This window comes from Notamacropus eugenii, chromosome X (assembly GCF_028372415.1).
Source record: "Notamacropus eugenii isolate mMacEug1 chromosome X, mMacEug1.pri_v2, whole genome shotgun sequence".
In the NCBI taxonomy this organism is placed as follows: Eukaryota; Metazoa; Chordata; class Mammalia; order Diprotodontia; family Macropodidae; genus Notamacropus; species Notamacropus eugenii.
In genome coordinates, this window is record NC_092879.1 from 19980858 (window position 1) to 20008190 (window position 27333).

The window sequence follows — 27333 nt, forward strand, 5'->3', positions numbered from 1 at the left end:
ATTTAGGCACTATGTGGCTTCAGGTTCAAGAACGGGATGAGGGAAAGGGGCAGCTTCACCCCAGGCTGGAAAAGCACTCTGAAATGAAGGAAACAATCTGTATTATGGGCCTGGTCTAGGAATGATTCTGGACTGATAAAAGGAATTGAAATCTTTACAATCAGTTATTCTAAGGATAAGCCATGGCCATGCATTAAGCAATACCTTTTGTCTAAAATTCAAATTGAAGGACTCCAGTCACTAACTGAAGACTTAGAGAAATAAGAACTTACCAAAAAGAGGCAGTGCCTATGTAGCACCTGATTTTACTGGTAAGAAAAGAAGGAAAATTAGATAAAGTTAACCTGCATATCGGTTTTATTCGAATTAAGCATCCCTGTGGTTTGCCTATTATCTTTTCTAGATATTTGAAGGAACTTTAAAATTTGTATTCCACCAAAGGGTTCACCTTAATTCATTATGCCTTTTCAAGCCTTCAGCCTATACTTGGATCCTCAATAATTTTGGTTGCTGTATTCTTCACACTTGAGACTCAAGCATCCTCCTGGCTCACATGAGAGAAATTCTGATTTGTACTTCACAAAAAGATAAGAGTATAGATGAATTTATTTACTTACTAAATCATCAATCTTTCTCAGTTTGAAATGACTTTAATAGAAACATAAACAGAAAGAAGAATACAGAACTGAACAAATTGCTGGGATACTAGACCAGAAAGACTTCTGGTATCTTCTAAATGTCACTAGAAAAGAGTATACACATTACACAGTAGCACATGAAACTTTTACAAAAATTGACCATGTAAATTTAGGGCACAGAGATGATACAAACAAATGTAAAAACACAGAAATAGTTAATAAATTCTTTACAGACCATAATATCTTTTTCTGATCATGACACAGTTTTGACTTTCTTAGCAGATGCTTATTAGATGACACTGCCATTTAATCATTTCTCTCATAACATAAGCATAGAGCCAGAATGAGATAATTTAACTATTTAGAGAAGAATCAACTAAAGATCATTTGAGCTACAATACTTAACCTTTTGTCCTTGGGCAATAGGGTGTTGCATTATCCCTAATAAGCTATTTCTAACTGGGAAAGAAACCTCTCTGTATCAGAGGTGCCCTTTCATTTTCCAAACAATGCCACAGGATCCAGTATGTAAGCTCCTACTTAATATTTCTGCTTAGTTTTTGTAGCAAATATAAAAGGTGGACTCATTTAGAGATGAATGGGCATTTCATCTTTTGCCCTAGAACTACACTATTGAGGGGGCACCTAGAATAATGGCAAATTGAGTAGAAAATTTTTTGTAAGTTAAAAGTGAGAAAATATTTGGGTCTGAATGTGGTCTCACTAAGACTAGACAAACAGAGCAATTCTCACAAGGTGCACCCTAAAACGTGAGCTAAGAATGCAGAGAACCAGCACGGCAAACAAACCAATGCTAGTTGATTGTTAATGTGGAAACTCTGATTCCTAGGTCAATGAGCCCATCCACAGTTAGACAGTTAGTCAACAAGTTTTAAATGCTTTCTATATTCCAGGCACTGTGCTAAGTGCCGGGTATGCAAAAAAAGGCAAAAAACAGTCTCTGCTCTCAAGTAGCTCATAGTCTATTGGTAAAGACAATATGCAAACAACTATGTACAAACAAGTCACATACAAGACAAACTAGAGATAACCCACAGAGTAAAGTCACCAATAATAAGGGGATTTGGGAGAAGTTTCATGTAGAAGGTAAGATTTTAGGTAGGAGATGAAAGAAGTCAGAAACGTTGGTCAGTGGAAATGTGGAGGAAAAGAATTCCAGGTATGGGGAAAATGCACAATCCAGAGAGAGAGAGTTTCTTGTGCAAGGAACATCAAGGAGGTCAGCATCACCGAATCACAGAGTACACAGTCACGGAGCAAAGGGAGGGCAAGGTTATGAAGGTCTTTGAATGCCAAACAGGCTTTTCTACTTGTTCCTGAAAGTGACTGCACTTCAACAGACTTTAGTGAAAACAAACATATCTTTCCTCATTACTCAATTCATATTAAATTTGCCAGAACCCCAAGGATAGATAGTTTCTTTCTGAAATGAAGGACCCATGTAAGTATTTAGAGACTGTAATTTTCTTCAAGATGCCTTCCAATGTTTTTAATGTTTTTGGTTACCAGTCCAGTTAGAAGGGAGCAAGTTCTGGTTAGTTCTGAGGCCACTAACAGCTTATGACAATGTGAATGGATCTGAGGGTTCGTCATCACCTTTTGCAAGTGGTACAATGAAAGATTCCTTAACTCCAGCATCTTTGGTGACAGGAAAATGGAAACAGGCAGGAAAACTTTGGGATCTCACTAGAATAATTTATACATTCCTACCAGGACCTCAGTTTATCCAATAAAAACTAAAAATTTCAATGAATTAAGACAGTTTAGCACATAGCAGTTCATCCCACTCACCCCTAAACAAACTGATTTCTTCTCAAGTTCCTTTATTTTTCTCTAAATGGTGCCTACTGTTTTGATTCCTTTGCACACCTACAGCTTTTGCAAGCCCAGCTCTCAAGGAATCCTTGAAGTCAGCTCTTTTACTCAATTCCTTTTGCCTTCAGTTCCTGCTTGACACGCTGCAGATAGCCAGGATCAGGATAGCCAAAGTTTTCTGGCCCACCGAATTGCAGAGTTTTGTGGTGAATATCATTCCAAGTGATCACATCCTTGACTCCTGATGTCCGAGACTGTCCTACTGTGAAAATCAGCCTTTGGTCAAAAGCTCTTCTGAGGAGAAGCAAAACCTGCCGTCCTTCTTCATTATTTGGCAAGTATGCCACCCGTCTTGTTCCTTCGTAACGTTTCCCTGGGTTGGGATGATCTTTGGTCTGTATGCCTCCCCGCATGTCATAATGGATCACAATAGTGCCATAGGAATTATAACCTGGAAGTGAAGATGTTCTGTAAGAGGTTGTCATTGTTCCATCTGGCTGATTCCCTCTCAAGATGCCATAGGAAGTCTGGCACACAGGGCACACTGGCTTATGCTTCATGGCCTCTCTGATACAAGGGGCACAGAACCCATGCTTGCACTTTGGGAGGACTTCTTTGTGTTGGATGGTTTCCATACAGATGACACACTCCTCCTTTTCCTCCTTTTCCTCTTTCTCCTCCTCTTTTCCTAAGTCCCTATAGTTACATAATCCCTTGAATACAGGTAAAGCCTTCTTGAAATCATAACTCATGTTGTCAAAGGGGGATTTGTGGTCTCTATTCCAATTCCATCTGAAGGGGAGAGGTGGTCCTTGTCTCTGCTGGGCAGGACTTTCAATACTAAAATATCTCCTAACATACTTCCTTGCTTCTTCAATGTACTTGGGCAAACCAGTCAGTGTCAGTTCTTGGACATTCCATTCCAAGTTTACATTGGGGTGCTTTCTTTCAAAATCTTCAAAGAATGTCTTTTCTGGCCAACAATTTCTATCTTGGTTTAATGGTTTCAGGAGAACTACCTCTTTGACAATCTGAGGTAAGAGCATCTGAGAGACATCAATGAAATCTTCATAAGCCTGTGCAGAGAGGTCTAAGCCATTGTCTTTCGGTTTAAATGAAATAAGGGTTTTCTGAGTTTGGGGTATATTCACCAATTCCACTGAAGTGTCATATTTTTTCTCTATTTCTCTGATTTCTTGGTACAGCAGACGGAAGTGAGCTGTATCAACCTCAATTTCATTTTTCCTCATGTTTTGGGAAGCCATCATATCCAGAGGTTGTTTGCATGAGAAGTTTGCTTCAATGAAATGTTGAGCTCCCAAGATATCCTGTGGGTTTCCCCAGAGGATTAAGACTTTTCCTTCAGCTTTAATATGGAGATTTTGAAACATGTGAGCCAGTGTTTTTTGGACATCAAGTGCCAGCTTATTATCTGTGAAATGAACATCATGACGAGTCACATTCTGGATTTCCCTCTGAAATGCTCTAGTAAAAGCTTCTTGAGCTGCTTTTCTGTCCTCTATCTTACTTGCCTCGAAATCTAGACACACATTGCCTGTAGGATATACCAAATTACTTATGATACGTACTTGATGCTCACTTTCTATTCTGTCCAGAGTATCAGCAAAGAAATATTTGAAATATTCATACAAATGTGAAGGAACTGAGATAAGGTCCGACTCTTCATCTGGCATGTGTTTGAGGTTTGAGTGAAGAACAGGATTGTCACAGTCATTTGGCATAATGTGCTCAATTTCTTTTGCTGAGGCTGAGTGGGAAAAGTCCTGTTTCTTGTCATTTTCCAGGATGTTGTCACTTAAAAATCGATGAACTTTTTCAATATCTTCATATTCGCCAATTACTTTCTCAGGTCCATCATGGTCTCCCTCTACTTTGAGACTTGGGCAGAGGTTAATAATTTTCTTCCTCTGCTCTTTGGAAAGCTTGAAGTTCAGGTGGGCCTCCACGTGGTGAAATATCTTTCGAGTGGAGGAATCAGAGGAGCTAGCAGCACCACCTTCATCTGGGTTATTCTCATCTGGAGATTCCTTTGGGAGTGACTGAGTCTGAGAGGAATGCTGGCTTACCTCCAAAGTATTGTTCTCTCCTAGGTCTTCATTTGTTTCTATGTAGACATTCACATGTAATGTATCACTAACTGCCACAGAGTGATCTCTCCTTGCTATCACACCTTCCTGGGCTTGTCTTTTATAAAATTCTACCCAGAAAGTGCCTTCTCGGGGACCAACTTTGACCTTGCACTTGCCTCCCCCAGACCTCCATGGGTTCTGGAAATACTTTTGCAACTTCCTCTCCATTCTAGGGTAGTTCTCAGATACCCGGACCAGGACCCGATACAGTGGACTGTATACAGTGCTGCCAGTTGCCATCAGAGCAGGGTAGGGACTTGGGAGCTGAAGATCCATGGCTGTGATGGTTTTTCACTATGTTCTGGAGAGAAAAACTGGGGAACAGAGAGAGGAGATGAAAGAGTGTTGTCAGCTCTCTATCTCCAAGTGTCTGCCCAGACTACAACTTAATAAAAATAATAATTGGTTCAGACAGCACAAACATAAGACAGAGAACCAAATGGTAACGTTAAAATGAAACCCCACACAATGGAAAATTTAAAGAATAATTTTTTAAAAATACAAGTAATTATTTGAAAGAATGATGATGATGAAGATGATGATGAAACAATTTTCAAAAATGCTAAGATGCAGGTAAAGCAGTCTTAAGGAGGGGATAAATGCATCCTTACAAATGTATACTAACAGTATAGAAAATAAGAGGAATAATGAACTGAATATTAATTGAAAAAATTAGAAAGTCAACAAATAAAGAAGCTTAATATAAGCACAAAGTTATTTTAAAAAGAGGAGAAACAGATAAAACGAATACAGAAATACTCCAAAGAAATGACATCGAAAACCAAAGGCTTGTTTTTTTGTCGAAAAAGAAAATAATGAACTGATAAGCATTTACCTAATCTTATTGAAAAGAGGGGAGAAAATCAAATCAATAAAACAGCAAATAAATAAAGTGAAATAATAATACTAGAAAAATAATCAGTATATTGTGTACAATATGAACCAAAAACAACATCACAAGTTCATGAGAGATACCTTACAACTGGGGTTATTAAAGAGAAAGGCCCATGCATATGGAAAGTCCCTATACTAAGGAGCCTAGAAGTACAGGGAAACCCTTCATATTTAAGTCACAGGGAAAAGAGGAAGTAATAAGGGAAGAGAAAAGGACTATTCCTCTCCCAAAATGAAGAAAAATAGAAATCATTAATAAGTAAAATGTCAAAAGCAGCATTCTTTTCTCTTGGAAACTGCTAGAGTATGAAGATATGGTGGTCTGCTTATTTATAATGGTCCCTCCTGCAGAACCAGTTTCCCAGTCTGAAGCAGACTGATTGATGTCTGTCTTGACTTCCAAGGACACAGATTGGAGTCCAGCTTGGGGTGCAAGGAATAAATTGTGTCCGTTAACAGTGAGTTTCATTCTTGATACATTCGGGGTCTCTTAAATACTCAAGGTACAGTAATTCTGCAAAATATGGCAACTCAAAAAGACAAGTTCAGGAGACCCCTTAACATTCCCCTCCTGCCCCCATAGGTCAAAGGTGACCCTGGATATGCCCAAGACCACAGAGAGTGCACTTAGTAAAACATTCCCATGGATAATACCCAGAAAGGGTCTCTGAAAGCAGGAGAAAAAAACACTTCACAAGGAAAATGGTAAAAGACAGAAAGCTAACAAGAAACCTTGGGTAATTTTATGTCTTGTGCCAATACAAGATAGTTCCAATTAGAAAGTGAGATTAGAACCATTAAAAAAGCACAGTACAAGTCATGGTAACAATGTGCAAAAGCAAGGATTAATCCAGAGGGGAAAATCGTACAACATCAAGAAAACAGTTTACAGATAAAGAAAATAAAAGCCAAACAGTTACAATAATGGATATCAATATTTTAAAAAAGTAACAAACAATTAAGTCATTTGGCAATTTAGTAACCATTTCAAATATCCATTCAATCAACGTATTTCATCTTGGATCTCAGACATCCCGCAGAGTCATCCTATCCTTGGTACATATCTTCTTCAGGTAGTCTGGAAAATATCAAGTCCTCAGGGCAACCACGTTAGTGGACTTACTTCCTGGTTCCAAGTTAATTTTAAAGACTCCTTAGACGTTGTTGCTAAAAGTTTTGACAAAACATCTCAATAATAGATATTCCTACTAGTCACAAAGTTTGCTTCTCTAATAACTATTCCATGTGGTAGAAAACAGCTGAACCCTCATGATTCTCATACAATCAATAACAGAGATACAAGGGGAACATCAAATTAGAAGCCCATGATTCACCTGAAACTTCAGAAAATTTGTGTTATACCAAGAGCCAAGATAGTGGAGTGATGTTAAGTGCTTTCCCCTCCCCTTGTTGACCTTGAAAAACCCAGAGAATATTTTCCCAGGAAAAATCCTGGAATAGTGGGATCAGCCAGAAGGGAAAACAATCTCTTAACTTGAGAGGCCAGGAAAATTGTTAAGGAGAGACCCTCTTGCTGTGGCTGAAGGGGACCAGTGCAGGATCAGAGCTGTCTCAGACAGCCCCACCTCAGCAAACCAGGAGGAGACTGTGAGCCCCAGGGGGATGGAGCCATAAGTGCCAACACCAAGAATCCAGGCATGCCTTATCTGAGGAATTGGGAAGACAATAGCACAGACAGGGGTTCACCAACTGCTGAGCCTGCCTGTTGGCTCTAGCTCTAGCTACAGAGCTCTAGCTCAGGAGAGGAGACCTCCTATGGTCAGACCACCTCTGCCCCATATGTCATGCAGTGAGCTCCAGGGTAACTCCAGGGAAACTCAGAAAAACTTAACTTGGTTTTTGCTTTGGCACACGATCCAGGTCAGCACCAGGTAAGCTGCAACATTCTAGCTTCTAGCTGAAAGAACTAGAGTCCGCAACACACAAAGCTTCAAGTTCCAAACATAAGAACCATGGGACAGAGTGCCCTATGCCCCAGAAGCAGAGATCCACTTTAAAATCCAGGAAAAAGGCAATCATCATGAACAAGAAGCAAACCATAAGGAAAAGATTATAGAATCTTACTACAGACACAAAGATAAAAACATGAATACAGAAGAGGTCAACATAGAGACTGTACCCCCACCTGAAACCTCAGAAGGGAATATGAACTGCTCTCAAGTCCAAAGAGCATTCTTGGAAGAGCTCAAGAAGGATATTAAAAGCCAAATTAGAGAGGCAGAAGAAAAAATTGCCAAAGATTTTAAAAATATGAAAAAATAATTCACTAAGGAGAATAGCTCCTTAAAAAGGAAAATTGGAGACCTCTGGGGCAGAATTCCCAGCAGGGAGGGTCCCAGATCCCTCAACCCACAAACAACAAAGAAATCTCCAAAGGTCAGTGTGGGAGGGTTTTCACAACTGGGAGAGAGGGGAACGAGGTTCCCCCAGCACTGGCTCCAGGCAGTGGCAGCAGTGGGAGGTGGGTGGCTACACAGGAGCAGCCTGGGTCCATTGGCCAGGCAGCTCAGCTTAAAGCCTCTGGCAGAATTGAACAGCTGATCTGAACCTCAGTCCTCAGTGGCGACTCTGCCTCCAACCAAAGACCCTGGGGGAATTGAGCAGCTGATCTGATATCAGCCTTGAGCATGGTACTTGGGAGAAGAGGAGCAGTAGGACCCTCCTCTTGACAAAAAATTCAGAAGTCAAGTAACTGGCTGGGAAAATGTCCTAAAAAGGGGAAAAAAATAAGATCATCGAAGGTTAGTTTCTTGGTGAAGAGGGGTCTCCTTCCATCTTTTTGGATGAGGAAGAACAAGGCATACTGTCAGAGGAAGTCAAGGCCTCTGCCTCCAGTACCTCCAAAAGGAATATGAAATGGGCTCAGGCCGTAGAAGAGCTTGAAAACTTGTCAGCAGCCTGCTAAAGGAGAACCAAAAAAATGCTGAGGAAAATAACACCTTTAAAAAGAGGCTAACTTAACTGGAAAAAGAGGTCCAAAAAGTCAATGAGGAGAAGGAGGCTTTAAAAAGCAGAATTATCCAAATGGAAAAGGAGGTTCAAAAGCTCACTGAACAAAATAGTTCGTTAAAAGACAGAACTGAGTTCAGGGAAGCTAATGATTATGAGATAAACCAAGGAATTACAAAACAAAACCAAAAGAATGAAAAAATGGAAGATAATATAAAACATCTCATTGGAAAAACAACTGACCTGGAAAATAGATCCAGGAGAGACAATTTAAAAATTATGAGACTAAATCAAAGCCATGATCAAAAAAAGAGTTTAGACATTATCTTCCATGAAATTATCAAGGAAAACTGCCCTGATATTCTAGAACCAGAGGGCAACATACATATCCAAATGAATCCACAGATCACCTCCTGAAAGATACCCAAAAAGAGAAACTCCTAGGAATATTGTGGCCAAATTCCAGAGTTCCCAGGTCAAGGAGAAAACAGAGAAATCATAAAAGACTTTCTAAAGCTAAACTGTTTACATTCCTACATGGAAAGATAATATCTGTAACTCTTGAGACTTTTCTCAGTATTTGGGTAGTTGGAGGGATTACACACACACACACACACACACACACACACACACACACACACATACACAGAGAGTACAGGTTGAGTTGGATCAGAAGAGATGATATCCATAAAAAATAAAATAAAAATTAAGGTGTGAGGGAGGAAAATACTGGGAGGAGAAAGGGAGAAATGGAATGAGGCAGGCTCTAACTCATAAAAGAGATAAGAAAAATCTTTTGCCAATGGAGGAGAAAAGGGAGAAGGTGAAAGGGGAAAAGTGAAGCTTATTCTCTTCACATATGGCTTAAGGAGGGAATAACATACTCACTAAATTTGATATGAAAATCTATCTTACACTACAGGAAGGAAGGGGAGGAGGGGACAAGTGGGATGAGGGGGCAAATGGGAGAAGAGAGTAACTAGAAGTAAACACTTTTGAGAAGGGACAACATCAAATGAGAGAATTAAAAAAATGGGGGGCACAGGCTAGGATAGAGGGCAATTTGGTTAGTATTACACAACATTATTATTTTGGAAGTCTTTTGCAAAATGACACACATATAGCCTATATTGAATTGCTTGCCTTCTCAGTGGGGATGGGTAGGGAGGTAGGGAGAGAAGTTGGAATTCGAAGTATTAGAAACAAATGTTGAAAATTATAATTGCATATAACTGGGAAATAAGAAATACAGATAATGGGGTAGAGAAATTTATCTTGCCCAACAAGAAAAGAGAAAATATGTGGATAAGGGAAGGGTGGAGTGTGATAGAAAGGAGAGTACATTGAGGGAAGGGGGTAATCAGAATGCAAGGTTTTAGGGGGTGGGAAGAGGGGAGAGATGGGGAGAAAAATTGGAACTCAAAATTTTGTGGAAATGAATGTTGAACTATAAAAATAAATAAATGCAATAAAAAATTTTAAAAAAAAGAAAATACAAACAGAGAAATAAAGACCAACAGACAGGGTTTCCAACTGTCTGACCATAACCAATACCTACATCACAGATCAACAGACAGATCCAACTGTCTGACCATTACGTACGTACATAGTTACCAAAGAAAGAAGCACCAACATCTGAGTTTTAAAAGCCAGGGGGTAGTGGGGTGTTCCTTAATGGCTGCCCAGAGTATCATCTAGCCAATGAAACACTTCCAATGAGTAAGCCCCAAAGTAAAACCTCACCTCAGAGTGTTTTTTCACTTTTCCGAGGTGGAGAACAGGACCCTCTGACCCAGTGCCTCAGTAGAAATTAACAAAAAGTATTGAGGCCTATTAATGGTCAGAGAAGATCTTTAACTCTTCCCCCCCACCCATCCTTAGCCTTACATTAACATTGTACCCTCATAGCTCTAACTGCTACCACCCTGAAACTCAGTGACAAAAGTAACATGGTAAAGCTCCATGTGATAGAAAGTGAAGTGAGAGAACTCAGGTTTGAGTTCAAGCTCCATGATTTCTTAACTATGTGACCTTGTGTGAGTCAGCTTTATCTTCTATAAATGAGAGGTCTGAACTACCTTATCTCTAAGGTGCTTTCCATCTCTATATCTTATCATCCTAAGTTAAACTCCACAACCCCTTTTCCAGGAGATTCATTTATATTGAGACAAGTGCCCAATTTAAAACCTCCTTTGTCCAATGATATGTACTTTTTATGTGTAAATTATATCTGATCTGAAATAAACCAGTTTGGAAGTCATCAAAAAACAAAAGGACAATTGGACAAAAGGAAAGGAAGTACAAAATCTAACTTAAGCAAATAACTCCTTTAAAGGAACAACTGGGAAAATGGAAAAGGAGATGCAAAAGTTAACTGAAGGAAACAATCAATTAAAAATTAGAATTGGGCAAGTAGAAGCTAATGACTTTATGAGACATCAAGAACCAGTCCAACAGAATGAAAAAAAGAAGGAAATGTAAAATATCTCATTGGTAAAACAACTGACCTGGAAAATAGATCCAAGAGAGAAAATATAACAATTATTGGTCTGCTGGAAAGCCAGGATATAAAAAAGAGCCTGGACAATATCTTTCAAGGAATCAAGGAAAATTGCCCTGGGGTCCTAGATCCAGAGGGCAAAATACTCATCACAAGAATCCACCAATCACCTCCTGAAAGAGATCACAAACTGAAAATGCCAAGGAATATTGTTGCTAAATTCCAGAACTATGAAGTTAAGGAGAATATACTGCAAGCAGTGAGAAAGAAACAATTCCAATATCGAGGAACTACACTCAAGATCACACATGGCTCTGCTGCTTCTACGTTAAAAGACTGGAGGGATTGGAATATGATATTCTGTAAGGCAAAGGAGCTGGGACTACAACCAAGGATCAATTAACCAGCAAAACTGAGCATATTTCAGGCAAGAAGATGGACATTCAATGAAATAGGGGACTTCCAGACCTTCCTGATGAAAAGGCCAGAGCTCAATAGAAAATTCAGTCTTCAAACATAAGTCCAAAGAGAGACAAAAAAGGTAAACAGAGAAAAAAAAAACTTGATATTCAACATGGTCCAACTGTTTACATCCCTATAAGGGAAGGTGATACTTGTTAATATTGAGAATTGTATATTTATTATGATATTTAAAAGGGAGATAGATAGATAGATAGATAGATAGATAGATAGATAGATAGATAGATAGATAGATAGAGGGAGTGGGTATAAATTAAATGATGTGATGATAAAAATGTGATTTAAGAGTGTGAATAGATTGTAATGGGAGATGTGAAAAGGATGAAGCAGAAAAAGGTAAATTACACCACAGGAAGAGGCACAAAACCTTATTACAGTAGAAGGAAAGAGGGGAGGGAGATGAGCACTGTTTGAGACTTACTCTCATCTGGTTTGGTTCAAGGAGGGAACAATAAACTCAGTTAAGTATAGAAATCTAAATTGCCCTATAGGTAGTAGAAGGAAAAAGGGGAAAGAAAAGGGAGGGGAGGTTAAAAGGGAGAGAAGAAGTAATAAGGGAAAAGGGGAATAAAAGGGAGGTGGGCTGATAAAAGAGAGGGAAGACTGAGTGAGGTGGTGGTCAAAAATTAAAACTATTGTGGAGGGAAAGGGAGAAGGGAGAACTAAAAGCATAAATGGGGAAAAATATGATGGAGGCAAAGACACAGATAGTAATCATAACTGTGAATGTGAATAGGATGAACTCTCCCATAAAAGGGAGGCAGATAGCAGAATGGATTAAAAACCACAATCCAACAGCAAGTTATTTACAAGAAACACATTTGAAACAGGATAATACACACAGGGTAAAGGTAAAAGGATGGAGCAGAATATATTATGTTTCAACTGATGTAAAAAAAGCAGGGGTAGTAATCCTAATCTCAGAAAAAGCAAAAGCAGAAATAGATCTAATCAAAAGAGATAAGAAAGGAAACTATACCCTGCTAAAAAGCACCAAAGACAATGTAGTAATATCGTTACTAAACATATATGCACTGAGTGATATAGCATCCAAATTCTTAGAGGAAAAGTTAAGGGAGTTACAGAAAGAAATGGACAGCAAAACTGTCCTCAACCTCTCCTTCCCTGAACTTGATAAATCTAACCTCAAAATAAACAAGAAAGAAATTAAGAAGGTGAATAGAACTCTGGATAAGGTAGATATGATAGATCTCTGGAGAAAATTGAATAGGGATAGAAAGGCATATACCTTTTTCTCAGAGGTACATGGCACTTATACAAAAATTGACCGTATATTAGGGCATAAAAACCTCACAATCCAGGGCAGAAAGGCAGAGATAGTCGATGCATCCTTCTCAGATCATAATGCAAAAAAATTATGTGTAATGAAAAGCCATGGAAAGATAAAAAATTAATTGAAAACTATAAAATGTAATCCTAAAGAATGAGTGGGTTAAACAACAAATCATAGAAACAATCAATAGCTTCATTCAAGAGAATGACAAAAATGAAATAATCTACCAAAATTTATGGGATGTTGCAAAAGCAGTTTTTAGGGGAAGTTTTATATCATTGAACACCTACAGGAATAAAATAGAGAAAGAGGAGATCAATGAATTGGACATGCAGTTGAAAAAGCTAGAAAAAGAACAAACTGAAAATCCCCAAGTAAATGTCAAAATAGAAATACTGAAAACCAAAGAAGAGATTAACAAAAGTGAAATTAAGAAAACTATTGAACTAATACATAAACTTAAGAGTTGGTTTTATGCAAAAACCAATAAAATTGACAAACCTTTGGTCAATTTGATTAAAAAAAGAAAGAAGAAAACCAAATTATCAATGACAAACATGTAAAGGTTGAACTCACCTTCAATGAGAAGGAAATTAAAACAATAATTATAAAATAATTATAAATTGCTTTGCCCAACTCTACGTCCATAAATATGACAATCTAAGTGAGATGGGTGAATATTCTAAAAAATACAAATTGCCCAGATAAACAAAAGAGGAAGTTAAATACTTAAAATTTAGGTTATAAATATTCCATGCTATTTCTATATTTAGCTAAACTCTGTACCTGACATAAACATTGTTAACAATAAAATTAAGGGTTACTGTTAAATTGACAAAAGTAAAACATTTGACATTAAATATTTTAAATACCACAGAAGCAGAACTCTTAAAACCTTCCAAATTTTATATATATATATATGCATATATATGTATATTCATTTGATCATGTTTTCTCAACATTTATACTCACTTTTTTTTTACTTTTCAATTTGTATTTTAATTGTTACATATTGTAGAACTCTAAATTTAAATACCACTTAATTTAATCCCAAATCAATTCAATTCAGTTATTCAGTTCCCTTCTACTCCTCCACATCCTCCCCATAGGAGAAACAGAGACAGATAAAGATTTAATATTCAAGTAAAAACATATATTACAGAGCAGTTTTTATAAGAATATGACTTTTGATACACAAATTAATTTACATAAAAGTTACCAAGTTAATTTCAATTGTACCAGAAGACTTGGGATTGGATGTAAAGATACATTTAAGTAATCAATTTCAAAATAGTACATATCCAAGAAGTTGTTGATAATAAAACATGCTTGTACCACAGGAAACAATAAGTGTTATTTCCACATTTAATAAGAATCTTAAATAAAAATGACTTTTCCATAGATGTAGTACAAATCATTTCATAAGTTTCTCTCCCTTGAGAGAACTGATCATAATAAAATTCATTTTTCAAGCCAAACTGAAGATTTCAATTTAATTATTAATAGAATAATAGCATGGTCCCATAAACTGTTGCATTAGTACCCAATTATTCTTACAACATTTGGAAACATTTAAGGACTTTATTTTATACTGAATTATATATCCTGTAATGGACAGATGAGTAGACCAAATTCTGAGGTGTTCAGGACATAGAAAGGGATATAATTCTAACCTGAATAGCTCCGATCTTATAAACATGCATTTTATTTTAGTAGCAAATATGTATTCCAGCCTTAGTTTATGGGATAATGACTTAACATTATGTTTGTATCTTTGTTTCACAAGCTTCTTTTACCTTTGTGTAATTATTACTATAACAATCAGAAAGAAGAAGCTATTCCACAGACTCAGTCTTACACTTGACAATATAAATATTAGCAGGCATATGACAAGCCCAAGTACTAAGTAACTTGGTTCTTTGGGACATGGAATGAATACACATTTAGACTGAAATCAGTAAAATCTTACGTACTTGCATTGTGCTCATACCTTCCAGTGACCACTTGCTCTGATTATAGAAATTTGCTATAAAAGGGAAAAAAAACAAACAAACAGGGACATGATGCTAACTGTTTCAAGTGGTCCTTAATGATTCTACACTTATATGACAAAATAAAACATCCTTAGCTCTGTTTGACATTAGGTAAGAGTCAGAGTTGATTACCAATCATGCAGTAACCATTCCACCTAATAGCCAGATTCAGGAATAGACAGACAGGTGGGAAACATTCCTGTTCAAAAGCAAGTAACACAATGGACCAACTGAGCCACAAGAGTCCTACCTCAGGCTATGCCAAGTTTGTCCTTCGGGATTTTTCCCAGATACAGATCTCCACTTATAAATGTTTGGGATCACATTCCCTCTGCATAGCTTGTAGCATTTCTCTCAAATGCTGGATTACTGACTTAATGACCCTTTAGATAGTCTTACCTTAATTCAAAACTCACAATATCAGTTACAGACTCAAGAGCTTTTTTCTCAAATGACAAGTCTCACTGATCACAGATTTGGACTAGATAGAGTTATTTTTACTCTCATGAAGTGGCAATAAGCAAAAAACGTTTCCCAGGGCTCATACATACATGAGAGATTTCACTTAACATTCTTCCCTTGTATTCCTTTCTCTTTTCCTCTTCTTGAGCTTACACACATGCTACTCTAAGGATCAATCATGAGAAATCACTTCTATATTATATACAATATATTATATACAATATTATATATATATAGTAAATTCTCAGCTAACAAATTTCATCGTTTCATAACTCCATAGCCCATAACAACCTCTTTTCCCAGGGCTGATGACCTTGCCCACACAAATGATTTCCAGGAACATCGCAAGTTTACACAATAAGGGGAATCTACAAGGTCTTTTCTTTATACCATTTCTCACACAGTAATCAATTACCAATTTTCTCTTTTAAAATAGCTATGTAAATACTTGATAGGTTTTAACATTATGACAATAATCCCAAATAACAATCTTACAACTTTCAGAAGTGACAGTTAAATAGTTTTAGCTGTATCTCTCTCTTAACTATAGGCAAAGATGGAAATTTCCTGTTTCCTAACTTGCAGTTACAAAACATTATATAACAGGGGTAAGAAGGGCTGTTAAAACACAACATTTTTCAAACATTTTTTCTACCTTCTTTTAGTTGTTCAGTTCATACTCTAATGTCATCCCAGTCATGAAAATTGTTCCTCTAACAATACAATTGATACAACAGTTTACCAATCTTACAATATAAGAAAATTTAGAAACATAACAATCCTATAAACAATAATATGTATTTGAGACTTGGAACAAGCCCATTAACAATCAGGTGACCTCAATTCAGTTGCAGGCATTTGCAAATTACCTTCCACAGAAAATTATTTTATCACTATTGGCACTATACACTGATCACATATAAAACCTGTATAGAAGTCATCATGTGTGAAGCAATTTCAGCTAATTAAACAGCATTCATATATCACTTGCCCTATGCCAGGCATTGTGTTAAGTACTTTACAATCATGTGATCCTCACAACAATCCAGGGAGGTGGGTGCTATCATTATCCATTTAAAGAGTAGTAAACTGAGGTAAACACACTTGTGGCAACTTTCTTCAAGTCAGTTAACAAAATTTCATATCCATGCATTTGCCTTAATGTCAAATAGTATAATAAATTCTAATGCATCATAAACATACTAGAAGAGATACGTTTCACTTAAAATAAGATGAGAATAAATTCAATTATTCCTGGATCTATTTTCCAAATGGTAACGAATCTCAATTCATAATTTTAATTATTATATAGTATATACTATATATACTAGCATATATAGTATATACTATATGTACTATATAATACATATATATTACATAAGTATTATTATATTTCACACAAGGGCCAGTTATTCCAACCATTTCATATTATGGGGTCCACTATTTCTACCCAATCCATTGCCAAAGACTATAAAAGTGGGAGTGTAATACTAGGTTTTCATCTACCCCAAAGATCACACTTAAGAGCACATTTTAAGTTAGTTCAAATCTGGGTACTATAATCTCCAAAAGAACACACTGCTTATAAATTTACTCCTAGCTCTCCATAACTGTTTCTCTATATACTCCCAAATCAAACAGCAGCTATTTATTGCTACAGTTCCTAATAAGATAAGCACCTGAAGTTTCACACAGCCTTCCCACTTGAAGCCAAAACTTTTTGAACCTTTTTCTGTCAACATACTCAAACCGTGTTAACATGCTTAAAATTTTTGAAGCTGACACAAGAGCACTTAAAGCAACTGTCTAGGGACAGGATGTGTCCCCAAATGTTATCTTCCATATTTTCCCTCCAGCTTTTCTTTTTCTTTTTTTCTCTTTTCAAATCTTCCAAAGCAATAATTCAGACTACACAACTTTCCTTTACTCAAATCCTACATTTCAACCATATTCGAAACTATATTCATTCTGCTGAATGTTTCCTACCCGATGACTTAAATCCTTACTTTCCTAGTTGTATAGCTATAGAGGGTGGTGGAAAGAACTTGACTACAGTTCATAAATGTGAAGGAAGAGAACAGAATCTTGTTAAAAACCTAGATTAGCTAACAGGACTCAGAGAACTTTACTGGCAAAATTCTTCCTCTTAAGTTCTGTGAACACAATTACAGATTTTGAGAGGCACCTAAACACAGACACAGGAATGACAAACAGACAGGTACAAAATGTTACTTCTTGCCTACCTTGCTATGTATCTCCAGAGGGCCATGCTATTTATCACATGAAAATATATACAGTCTAAGAAATTTTAAAAATTGTACCTGTCTTACTTCTTGCTTATTCTGACCTGACACTTCCTTTATCAATCATATCTCAAATAATTTTTGCTTTGCTGAGTTTTTCCTCCTCTGTCTCTCTCCCATCCCCCTGATGAGTGCAGTCAGAAAAGGAGGGAGGTGGAAAGAAAGAATAATTTTCTCTGTTCTTAACCCAAGATACAGAGGCCATTTTGAGGTCTTGTTTAACAGTACCAAAAGTTCTCACATTTGCCTAGGCTATAAACCTAGGAATTAAGTTTAGAATGTGCATTTCTCTCTAATTCTAGGTATTTAAACCTTTTTGTCATCTACCTGCAGGTTTTCAGGGCCATACAACTGTATCATTTGACCCACGGCAGTCCCTTTGGGTGAAGGGATAAAGCCATCTTTGGACACTTTGTTATCCATGGGAACATACTCACAAAGGCAAAAACAACAACAAAAAGTCAAACATTTTATATTCTTAATTCATACCCATATATTTTATTTATTATTTTTCAGTTAATCAAAAATTACCAGGGCTCACCAGAGCCCTCTTTGACTGCGCCTTGATCAGGCCTCCTCAGCCACTCCTCAGGCTAGCAATAGCTGGAAACAGAGACATAACTCTCTTCAGCCAAGTCTTCCAGCTCGCAACAGCCAAAATGTAGAGTGCAGTAGCCTAATCCTATCCTAGTTAAAATTACCATATCACCAGCCAGTGAAATTATTAAGACTAGATGTTTAAATCTGCTTCAGTTGGAATACCCTTCAAAAAACAAAAGGCCTTACCTTTCACCGCTTAACCACAGACAACCCGATTTGTCTTGTAATAGGGAACTCAACCAAAACAGACAAGAGTCTAAGATATGAGTAGAGAAGTGAAACTCCCCAAACCAGAGATCTGATATAGGTAGGACACAAAGGGGCCCAATATTGGTACCCAGACTCTAGTCAGTCTGAGTCACTTTCTCTCGTCATATCTCAGCACTGCACCATTTACTATTAACAAAAAACAATATCACAAGTCCATGAAACATACTTTGCAACTGGATTTATTACGAGAAAAGGCACATGTATGTAGAATCTAAGACAATTCTGAAAAATCTATGATGAAAAATACTATCTTCAGAGATAGTATCTTAATTCAGATTGAAGCATATTGTTTCTACAACTATCTTTATTTTTTGGTGTTTTTCTTTCATAACATGAATAATGTGGAAATATGTTTTACATGACTGCATATATATAGCCTTTATCAAATTACTTGCCCACTCAATGATGTGGCAGGTGAAGGAAGGTAGGAAAAAATTTGGAATTCAAAATTGTAAAACTGCAAAGGCTAAAACCATTTTTACATGCAATTGAGAAAAATAAAATATAAAAGAAAAAAGAAAACCTATATTGCCCTTTAAATTATAACTAACAGCTTCTTAAAATGGGAAAAATATTATGAGATGATTTAAATTCATTTACAGGATCAGTCAATTCATTCCATAATTACCAATAGTCTGTTTTGGTTTTTATCTGGTATTTATATTTTAAAATCTTTCAGTTTATGATAATTCAATTCCCCAGCTATGTTTTTCTCTGTTTTAAACCAGATATTACAAAACCTAATTGGTTCTTTTTGTGTGAGTTATTCCTGCCTCAGTTGGGAGTTCTCCCTTATACCATACTTTGAGGTGCTTCTCCCCAAAGGAGTTTCCTTTGGCACATTATTTTTGTTCTCTCTCTCTCTCTCTCTCTCTCTCCATATACATATATATGAATATATATGTGTGTATATACATATACATATGCATATGTATATACATACATATATAATTCTTTTAAATATGACCAAGGAAATACATAAATAAAATATATATTATAAATATAAACATATAAATGCAATCTCTATAAATATAACCAACAAAAATCTGTAGACACACACACTCACACACAAAGATAATGTATGAGGTCTTCCCACTAGCTCTTAGTTTGAGGCTTCAACAGTGACCTCTGGATTTTACTTCTCCGTCTTGGGTAAAGTACTTCTTCTGGTTGGAAAAGTGCAAAAGACTTTTTTACGGGCTCTATTTGCAATCTGGAGTATGGCAGTGGGGGGAATATTTGTGGAGAAGGTCTTCAAAAATGCCCTGGCTCAGGTTTTAATCATTTCAGGAAACCCTCCTGAGGAACCATGAAGCTTGAATGAACAGCCTTACCACAGATCTGGTGCTCAAGTTTATGAATCTAATCAGGATTCAAGAGTCCCTAGCAGGAATCCCTTTTTGACTATTCAAAAAGTCAAAAAACTAGATGCCAGTTTTTTAACACCAGAACTGGGGGTCACTTAATGGCTAAGGAAAAATCCATAGCTTATGTTAGTGCTTTTTGTAGAAAATGAAATCTCCTGGGAGGATGAAGAATTCCCCAATGAGCCTTGCTTTCTACAATGGAGTTGCCATACTTGCCCAGCATAGGTGTGGCTGCCAAAACCTTTGGTATTTTGTCTGAGGACCCAGTTTGTAAGTTAATAGAGGGAACTATTAGGGCTATTAGGGCTAAAACCTGGAGAACATCTCTGTCTCTTTCTCTCTGTCTCTCTCTCTCCCTAAATGAATTCAAGAAGCATTCTCATTAAGTACCACTGATGAGAACAAAAATAAGCATGCTGCTATTACCACATCCATAAGGTTGATCAGACCAGAAGGGGAAAAAGCACCTTCCTTTACATTCACTCATACACATACATATACACATAGAAAGGATAATCCCTTTTATTACAACAGTGGGATAGAAATAAATTTTCTATCCGTTTAGTTTAGTTATCCTCCAGCTAGGAGGCCAAGTTAATATTTCAATAGGCCCCTTCAATTCTCCAAGCTTTGAAGGACACCAAGGGTGATACATAATGACATACCCTGGCTAGAAAGATAGGACTTTTCTCAATCCTTCAGTCTTGGGATAACAACAAAAAGGGTGGACACTCTCTGATTACATCTGATTTAGGGGGTCAGATGTAAATCTCAAATTAAAAAACTCCTTCAAGGGGATGATAGATTATCTTCCACATCCTATTTGGTAAGATATTCCTTGAAAAGAACAGAATTCTCTTCAAAAGATTGTCCACAGGGATTATACTTGGCTTTTCATTGCCAATTATTTCCAAATATATACACAAAGTTGCAATTTCTAGTGCAATATTATTCCTAGGGGTGAGTGTGTGGGGTAAGGAGCCATGATGGCAGAGAGAAGCCAGGAAGGCTGCCTGAACAAACTGAGTTTTCCTCAGAAACAAAGTTAAAGTAAGCCTCTAAAAGAATTCTGAAGCAATAGAATTCACAAAAAGACAGAGTGAAACAATTTTCCAACCCAAGAGGAACTGGACTTTAAGAAAGGTCTGTCTCACTTGGGAGAATCTAGTGCAGATGTTGTCTGGGCAAGCCATCAGGAGGCTCTTAGTCACAGCATAGATCAACACCCAAGACCCTGTGGTCCTGCTTCAGCAGGCCAGCTGTGAAGTCTCCAGCCTCAGCGCAGAAGAGAAATTGCCAGCCCCAGAAATCAGACAGCAGGCATGACTAGGCCAGGCCCAGCACAGTGGGCAAGCTTTCAGTTCCTCAGGTCCTGGAGCAGAAAGGCAGTGAACAGGCCCCTGGCCCCCAACACAAGAAGCTTGGGACAGTGTCCTCGTGGCCCCAGGAGTAGAGCTCAACTTTTAAAAATGAGCAAAAAACAGAAGAAAAAAAAAGGTCTGAGCACTGAAAACTGTTACAGTGACCAGGAAGATCCAGACACAAACTCAGAAGAGGACAACAAAGTCTTAATGCCTACTTATGAAACTTCAAAGGGGAATACAAATTGGTCTCAAGTTCCAAAAGCCTTCTTAGAAGAGCTCAAAGAGGATTTTTAAAAAGTTAATTTATTTATTTTTAGTTTTCAACATTCGCTTCCATAAGTTTTCAGTTTTCTCCCCCTCCTTCCCTTTCCTCCTCCCCAACACAGCATGTAATCTGCTATAGGCTCTATACAAACATTCTTATTAAATATGTTTCCACATTAGTCATGTTTTATAGAAGAATTAGAATGAATGGGAGAAACCATGAGAAAGAAAAAAAACAAAACAAAACAAAAAAAGAAAATAGTCTACTTTGATCTTCTTTGAAGCTCCATATTTCTTCCTCTGGATGTGGATAGCATTTTCCATCATGAGTCTTCTGGAATTGTTTTAGGTCTTTGCATTGCTGAGAGGAGCTAAGTCTATCAAAGTTAGTCATCACACACCATGGCTGTTACTGTGTACAATATTTTCCTGTTTCTGCTCACTTCACTCAGCTTGAGCTTATATAAGTCTTTCCAGATTTGTCTGAAGTCCACCTGTTCTTATTTCTTATAGCACAGTAGTATTCCATTATATTCATATACCACAACTTGTTCAGCCATTCCCCAGTTGATGAGCATCCCCTTAACCTCCAGTTCTTGGCTACCTCAAAAGGAGCTGCTATAAATATTTTTGTACATGTGGGTCCTTTTCCCATTTTTATGATCGCTTTGGGACACAGCACTAGAAGTGGTCTTGCTAAGTCAAAGGGTATGTACATTTTTATAGCCCTTTGCGCATAGTTCCAAATTGCTCTCCTGAATGGTTGGATAAGTTCACAACTCCACCAACAATGAATTAGTATTCCAATTTTCCCTACATCTTCTCCAACATTTATTATTTTCCTATTTTGTCATATTAGCCAATCTGATAGGTGTGATGTGGTACCTCAGAGTTGTTTGTATGTACATTTCTCTAACCAATAGTTACTTAGAGCATTTTTTTCATATAACTATAGATAGCTTTAATTTTTTCTTTTGAAAACTGCCTGTTCATATCCTTTGACCATTATCAATTGGGGAATGACATACATTCTTATAAATTGGACTTAGTTCTTTATATATTTTAGAAATGAGGCCTTTACCGGAGATACTGGTTGTAAATCAAAGAGGATTTTAAAAATCAAAAAAGAAAGGGAGAAGAAAAATTGGGAAAGGAAATGAGAGGTATGCAAGAAAGAAAGTCAACAGATAAAAATGGACAAAATTGACTGAAGAAAACAATTCCTTAAAAAATGAAGTTGTCCAAATTGGAAAAAAACATTTTCTTAGGAAAACAACTCCTTTAAAAGTAGAATTGACCAAATGGAAAAGGAGGTACAAAAGCTAACTGAAGAAAATTGTTCCTTAAAAATTAGAATTGGTTAAGTGGGAGCTAATGACTCTATGAGACATCAAGAATCAGTCAAATAAAATAAACATAGTTGTACCCAGTAACAACATTATGTGATGATCAACTATGACAGATTTAGTTCTTCTCAGCAATACAACAATTTAAGACAATTCCAAAAGACTCAGGTTAGAAAATGCTATCCACATTGAGAGAAGGAATTATGAATTCTGAATACAGATCACAGCATAGTATTTTCATTTTTTCTTGTTATTTTGTTTTTTCTATTCTAGTGCTTTTCCCTTTCATTCTAATTTTCCTTTCACAACATGACTAACGTGGAAATATGATTAATATGATTGTACATGCTCAACCTATGTCAAATTACTTGCTATCTTAGGAAGGGGGGGCAGGAAGGGAGAAAAATTTGGAACTTGAAATCTTATAAAAGTGAATGTTGAAAATTATCTTTACGTGTAATTAGAAAAAATATAAAATACTATTATGAGAAAAAAAGATAACCCAAAACAACAAAAAATACAACATCATTCCCAACAGAGTTCTTACCTCCTTACCTGGAAAAAATCTTGGGTTTTCAGGGGAGAAGTTAGTTCATAGACACAAATCCTTACCATAAAATTCTTACACAAAGGCCCAAAGAAGAGAGGGGTTCTGCTAAGGAGCCTAGAGTACCTGATCTTCACCCCAAAACCCCAGATGAGCCCCTAAAACCATGGTGAGTGAAATTGCAACAAGGGACTGCTGAGACATAGCTTTCTCCAGTGCAAGGTAACATTTTATTAACATTAACATATAGACTGTTACTCATGCTGGCCATCTCAGCCAAAAGACCAGGGATTAAATAAAAAGGTTCCCAAATTTATTTCACCTGCCACCCCCTTTTCAAAAAAAAAATTACTCAACACCCCCCCTGGAATTCTACTTTCTGTCCCCTTATTTTTATTCAATGCCCCCCAATTGCACCTGAACCTACTACCACCCCACTGGATCATTCCATTCCAGAGTCCCCCAGGGGGTGGTATTGCCCACTTTGGGAGTTTCTTAACTAGAGCACGATCAATTTATTAGCTAGGTTAGCAGTAACTTATAAATTGGATAAATGGCCTCTCTCAGTTACCAAAGATCCCAAGTGAAGGTCCACAGAGTCATTTAAACCTCAGTGTGTTTTCCTTCTGGTGGCCTGATAGTACATCATTTGGACCTCCCCTGGCAAAGGTAAGACAATCCAGACTGATAAACATTTCAATAAGGAAGTGGGTTAAGAGTTACCTCAGCTCCTACCTTTTACTTCTTCATTGAGAGACTGGAATAATGCTGAGCTGATTGGATTAGTCTGCAGCTGAGGAAAGTGGGTTGGCCCTCAGGTGTGGCTGATCATGCCCCTCTGTGGCAATTAAATAATTGCTTGATGGGCATCAGATGCCTACAATAATCTTGGCTAGAAAATCATAATCAAAGGTTACTTCCACACCCTTTCCCTCCACTTATGGCCCAGCTCAAGCTGGTTCTTGTCTATTTGTAAATAAAAGCAAGAGTCCCAAGTTAACAAACAAGTGCCTGGAGGGGCTAGGAGTTGAACCACACTTACAATTCAGACCCAGAAAGAGTGTCTTTTCAGGTAGAGAGGGTTTGACAAAATGGGGATTAGGCTGGATTGCATAGTAATATTGGGGTTTTTTTTGAGAATATGAGTCAATGAGTGCCATGTAATTCTCATAGTAACCTAGTCTTTATTTGTTTCAATTTCACTCCTTTCCTCTCTTCATACAGAATAGTATTTCCCAAACTTCTATTTACCAGGCTATAGGAATAGGCCTTTCATGAAAAGTGGTAGATGATGGCCATGTTTTCCCCTCCATCTTGTAAAATATTAAAGATGAAATTACATATGAACCATAAATATTTTGTGTAGCTGTCTTTTCTTTGACTTTTTTTATTTTTTAAAAATTTTTAAACATTTTTATTTAAGTTTTGAGTTTCAAATTCTATCACTCCCTCACCCCTCCCTGTTCCTTAGACAGTAAACAAGCAGATATAGGTTATACATGTGCAATTATGTAAAACCTTTCCCTATTGGTCATTTTGCACAAGAAGACTCAAATAAAAAGAAAAAATGAAAGAAAGTGAAAAATATCATGTTTCAGTCTACATTCAGTTAATATCAGTTCTTTCTTTGGAGACAGATAGTATTCTTTATCATTAGTCCTTTGGGATTGTCTTGGATCATTGTATTTCTGAGAATAGCTAAGTCATTCACAATTCTTCATTTAACAATATTACCGTTACTATGTACAACATTCTCCTGGTTCTGTTCACTTCATTACGCATCAGTTCATGTAAGTCTTTCCAGGTTTTTCTGAAATTATCCTGCTTGACATTTCTTATAGCACAATAATATTCCATTATAATCATATACCACAACTTTTTAGCCATTTTTCAATTGATGGGCATCCCTTTGATTTCCAATTCTTAGCTACCACAAAAAAGAGCTGCTATAAATATTTTTGTATAAGTAGGTAATTTTCTCTTTTTTTGGTGTCTCTGAGATATAGACCTAGCAGTGATATTGCTAGATCAAAGGGGTATGCATAGTTTTATAGCCCTTAGGGCATAGTTCCAAATTGCTCTCCAGAATGGGTATATCAGTTCATAACTCCACCAACAGTGTATTAGCCTTCCAGTTTTCCCACATCCTCTACAATATCTAACATTTTCATTTTCTGTCATAAGAACACTCTAATATGTGTGAGGTGATACCTCAGAGTTGTTTTAATTTGTATTTCTCTGATCAGTAGTAATTTAGAGCATTTTTTCACATGACTATTTTACACATACATACATACATACATACTGATAATCTTTTAATATAAATTTTGAACTTTAATAAGGACAATCAATCAGACTACTTTGCTTTGTTCTAAAAATGCCCCTTTTTTTGTGTCAGCAACTTCAAAGACCTGTTTATGACAGGATGCCTGCAACCAGAGTGATGGAATTTTTTTCTTCTCTTGTGTCACAGAGACATATGCTATATGGAGGAAATTCACACATCCGGGAATCATAAATTCCAACTGACGCTACTTTATTAATTGTCTTGTCTCACTGAAAATACAACTTGTTCAACTAAAAAAGTTCCTTTCTCATGGTAAAGTGTATTTGAGCCTGGTCATTCTTCCATCCGGCAGTCAAAAGTTTCTTCTGGCTCTATGATTATGTAACTGCTAGCTTTAAGGGAATAAACTGCATGCATGTAGCCTGTTTGCCTTTTTCTTAACTAAACTTTCAGGTCAACAGTTTTGGTGCCATGATGTGGATTGGAACTGATGGAATTAGACGGAACAGCTCCCCACTTCACCAAAGCCAAAGACTTAGGCACCTTAGTATTCTTTTTTTCCTGAAGTCTTAAGCCTTGACAGGGTCGGGTAAGTCCTCCTATTCCCAGCTTCCAAAGGACTCCCACTAATTTGGTTGAAGTCTGAAATTTCCCTTTAAGACTAGCTCAGGGGAAAGGGATCAAGTCTGCAGTCAAACTCTCTGTATAGATCCCCTGTACTGATCGATCTCAGGAAAAAATTAACACAAGCATTGCTAAGCACTAGTGTCAATTAACTAAAGATAGCCCTAAATTATGTTGGCCACCATAGGGCTCTTTTGAACTGGTCAAAGTTACTTTATCTTGAAATTAAGTTTAAAGGCCAACAAAACATCTAGCCAGCAATGGGAATGTTTTCATCCTGGGCTTACAGAAATGGCTGAGGGAGAACAAAAGGCAGGAGCCTCTACTCTTAAGACTCCCAAAGCTGCTTCAGCACCACCCCTGATATTGGCTAATTCTCTTCATCTCACTCTCCCCTCTTTCCTAACAACCCCATCCCCTCTTTCTCCTCCAAACTCTGCTCCTCCTCCACACTATTCCTTGATTCCTCCATCTCCCCTTTCCCTTAAGAATTTCCTGCAGATTATAGCTGAGCTGGCCTCCCAGCTTGCCAAAACACTAGAAACACAAACTGAGGAGGATTTAAAGCCAAAAGGGAGTTTCGAACAGCTCCCATTCCAAACTCACACCCCACCCCTAATATGGTAAGGGACCACAAACCTTGTATTTGTCACTATTATAAGAAACTAAGGCATTGGAAGTCTGAATGCAGGACCCATCTCAAGGTTATGGAAAGTCAGAAACTTCGGGGGAACCAAGGCTCCCCACCTCCAATGACCATAGGGATGCTTTGAGAAAAGGTTGCAGGATCCACCCTTATTCTGTCAGGTCTTGAATCTTTGCAGCCCCCTTTCCTCAGAATAATAATAGAAAATCATGATGGGGATTTCTAACAAGATTCTGATTCCCTCTGTCTCTTCTTAAATGGGAGCTCTGTTTGTATTTGTCCTGTTGTTAATTGTCAATTTGTCTGTCCATGTATGTCTCTGTCTGTATCATGTGTGCTGTGAATGAGTCTTGTAAGATTTAAAATGCAAGCAGCCAGAGACTTTTAAGGGCTGCAGCTAGGGAAACAAACAAACAAAATGTTAAGACTTTTCCTTATTGTTCCAGTCTGGTCAACCT

General features: G+C 37.2%; 1 pseudogene; it reads right to left on the minus strand.

Moving 5' to 3' along the window:
* Positions 1-630: 630 nt before the first annotated feature.
* LOC140515627 (E3 ubiquitin-protein ligase DTX3L pseudogene) overlaps positions 631-27333 on the minus strand; it is a 37147-nt pseudogene continuing 10444 nt past the window's right edge.